Source organism: Schistocerca serialis, chromosome 1 (genome assembly GCF_023864345.2).
Source record: "Schistocerca serialis cubense isolate TAMUIC-IGC-003099 chromosome 1, iqSchSeri2.2, whole genome shotgun sequence".
In the NCBI taxonomy this organism is placed as follows: Eukaryota; Metazoa; Arthropoda; class Insecta; order Orthoptera; family Acrididae; genus Schistocerca; species Schistocerca serialis.
The window spans coordinates 593,684,179-593,687,976 of NC_064638.1; the positions used below are offsets into that span (position 1 = coordinate 593,684,179).

The 3,798-nt window shown below is 43.3% G+C and overlaps 1 non-coding gene across 1 annotated transcript; it reads right to left on the bottom strand.

Annotated features, from left to right (window-relative positions):
* Window positions 1-2,807: 2,807 nt before the first annotated feature.
* Trnas-gga (transfer RNA serine (anticodon GGA)) lies at window positions 2,808-2,891 on the bottom strand. The gene is given in 2 exon segments: window positions 2,808-2,842; window positions 2,852-2,891. It is a non-coding gene; the product is annotated as a tRNA-Ser (tRNA).
* Between the last annotated feature and the right edge of the window lie 907 nt (window positions 2,892-3,798).

Genomic DNA, 3,798 nt, shown 5'->3' on the forward strand with positions numbered 1-3,798 from the left:
ATGAAGCACAGATTGTCTGCGACGAGGACATTTCCAAAGTGTTATGACCATTTTGCAGTTCACCAGTTGTGATGTCTTCCACTGAATCACCTTCTGCTTCGCCTTCGTGGCACAGTACTTCAGTATCAACAGAAGTCATTTCGTTCGTCAACTCCAAAAATCTGTCAACGATAGCCGCTCTTATCAACCTGGAGCGCCGAGAAACAGAACTGCCTGCATCCGGTAGTGCATTCATAACACATCTGTCTTGCAACAACTTTACAAATCAAAACACAGCCTCGCTAACTTCCCGCTCGCCGTCGTCTGTGACAGGCTACCAACTACATATTTCAGCGCTGTCGAAGGGTGTACATCCTACATTATTCAGATTATGCAACTGAACGATATGACACAACAAACAATGACTAGTTACTACGGCATTAACAGAAAAGCTAATTAATACAAACTACATGCAGTACAAGTCATATGTTACTTACGGATGATCACTGTATTCTTTCACAAAACATATTTTATTCGGCGGATTAAAGATGAAATATCTTTACATGTATCCTCGAGGTTCGCTGCAGCCTAATGACGGAAAACAACTCTTTCCGATTGACTTCTATAAGGTTCGTACTGGACACCCTTAGTCTTCCAGGTTTACAATTATGATATGACGATTAGGCAACCGAGAGACAACATAACTCTCGCCGCGTGCATTGTCGTGCCTCGCTGTAAACAAGCGTCACGAGGTTGGCTGTTTGTGGTCTCTCATGAGGAATTCGCAGTACTCTTACTCGGAGATGTTTTCATGTGACAAGGCTTAAAAGTTTAATTCTTTGCTAATTCACGTCACTTGGGAAATTAGTTTGCCTATCTTATTGCTATTATTATTCCGTGTTAAGTTACATACCTTTTTAAACCTCCTATCCCTACGAATTCTGAAACGACAAACTACAATTTAAAAAAAATGGAAACCGTACAGTTTCCTCGAGATTCGAACCCGAGTTCTCCGTTTCCCAGCAAGTTACTTTGGCTGCTGTGCCGTTTTATTTTTATCTTCTTTTATTGTTGATCTCATTATGTTCTACATTGTTTGTTCAATCCCTGCAGGGCGGACGTCCGATGACACCCCTTCCCGTTCTCCGCTAATTCGTTCACTCGGTCATTTTATTACAGAGGGGAGCTAACGCTCTGACTGAACACACTGAGTCACCGTGCCGTCAATGCTAGGAGGGCGCTCTCGGCAAAAACCACTTAGCTTGTGTGTAAGTAAGCGTCAGCTGTAAACATTCTTTCCTCGATTTCTGGAAAAGTATGCGTTTGTGGACCTCATACCCGATGATGAAAAACACTCTATTTACAATTATCTATTGACTCCACCAATTTTGAGCCGATTGCTTATTATAATTTTTAGGGGTGATTTTCACAGAAACGGGCGAATGTTGAGCCAGAACGTCTTAGAGTCCTTCGTTTTTAGGTTTTACGCAAGCGACCTGCCAAATTTGAGCCGAATCGGTGGGCTGTGTCTGAGGCCTTCTCCTTGTCAGATGCAGGAACTAAGATTCGGGCGGGTGACCACTCGCTGAGTTCTCTTACTGGCGGTGTGGAAAGACTCATTTTGTCGGTTTTAAAGGTTGATTCGAACGACAGACATACTAGCACTCCGAACGACAGACAGACACTAACTGCCTAACAAGTGCGGAAGATAGACAGACTAGTGAGTAGGGGAAAAGAGACTGACCCAGACTAATCGCCTGGCGAGCTCATAGCGCCCCTTAAATGTACGTGAACAGGCAACCTTTCCCCTTTCCCACCAGAGGGAGACACCAAAGCTGCGACAGCCACAGCGGCGCTACCGCCAGAAACGGAGGGCGAGTGCTTCACACTACGCGCTGCGGAGCGCTCTTCAAAACAGCAATTTCTACCACGCCTCAGCTACCACAGAGTGAAGGGACATCGGTGAGAACCCTGTCAAGGTAGGTAGACTGAACAATAGCTTTAGCAAAGACGCAAATGACGGATCCCGCCCCGCTGCATGCGTTCTAGGGGATTGTGGAAGAATTCTTTCACGGCAGGCCGTCCAAAGGCTATCAGTAGTTCTAATGCAATGTTGCCTACTCAGCTAGTCTTGTTTCGACTGAGTTCTTTCAGTGCTCTGTCAAAACTCTTCACGCAGTATCATATCTCCCATTTCATCTCCATCTCCGTCCAGCTCCCCTGGAAATGCTTACAATTTAAAACCAGGTTCCTAAATCTCTGTCTTACCATTATACAGGGTGTTTAAGAAGTGATGGTCAATATTCAGGGATATGACAGATGTGATCATCGAAACAAAGAATTCGATTCTAAAACGCGTACCTTAGGAGCTATGAGCAATTCTTGATCTTCGATACTGCGAAACAAATCACTTCTATTGCAATCTCTTTGCTTTCCATATTTTCGGAAGTGGTAGTGTGGACCAAAAAAAGAAAACAATGCCCAGTAAACATGTGCTGTAAAATGCACATTAGAAGAGTTGTCTCTCAATGAAGTGAAGATTAACAAGTGTTCTTAGTTCTTAAGGTATGCACTTTACAACCCATGTTTACTGGAGCTTTTAATTTCTTGTTTTCGTCCATACTACCACTTCCAAAAGTATGGAACGCAAAGAGCTTGCCGAAGAAAAGATTTGTTTCACAGTATCTAAGATCAAGAATTGCTCAAAACTCTTAAGGTATGCGTTCAAATGGCTCTGAGCACTATGGGACCAAACTTCTAAGGTCATCAGTCCCCTAGGACTTAGAACTACTTAAACCTAACTAACCTAAGGACATCACACACATCCATGCCCGAGGCAGGATTCGAACCTGCGACCGCAGCTGTCGCGCGGTTCCAGACTGTAGCGCCTTTAACCGCTTAGCCACCCAGGCCGGCAAGGTATGCTTATTTGAGCCCATGTTTACTTCACTTATTTTGTTTCTAATGATCATTAGTGTCATATCCCGGGATATTGACCATGACTTCTGAAACACCCTGTATAATCTATCTGAAACGTTCCAGTGTCTCCAAGACTCTTACCCGTATACAACCTTCTTTCATGATTCTTAAACCAAGTGTTAGCTAAGATCAAGTTATGCTCTGTGCAAAATTCTACCAGGCAGCTTCCTCTTTCATTTCTTACCCCCAGTCCGTAATCTCCTACTACTTTTCCTTCTCTTCCTTCTCCTACAGTCGAATTCCAGTCCCCTAAATTTTGGTCTTCCTTAGCTCTCTGAAAAATTTCCTTTATCGTATCATACATTTCTTCAATTTTTTCATCATATATGTAGATAGTTGGTAAATGAACTTGCGCTGATGTGGTAGGTGTTGGCTTCGTTTCTATCTTGGCTACAATAATGCGTTCGCTACGCGGTTTGTAGTAGCTTATCCACGTTCCTACTTTTTTATTCATTATGAAACCTACTTCTGCATTACCGTTATTTGACCTTGTATTTACTATCCTGTATTTACCGGCCGCAAAACTTCATTAATACCCAATATGTCTACCTTTAACCTATCCATCTCCATTTTTAAATTTTCAAACCTACCTCCGATCCTTAGGACGCCAGTTTTGTTTCTCTTGATAACTATGACCTCTTGAGTAGTCGCTCTCTGCCCGGAGGTGCGAATAGAGGACTACTTTACGTCTGGAATATTTTACCCAAGAGGACGCCATCATGATTTCACCATACAATAAAGCTTCATACCCTCGGGAAAACTTACGGCTGTAGTTTCCCCTTGCTTTCAGCCCTTTCGCAGTACCAGCACAGGATGGTCATTATGGTTGATGTTACAAGG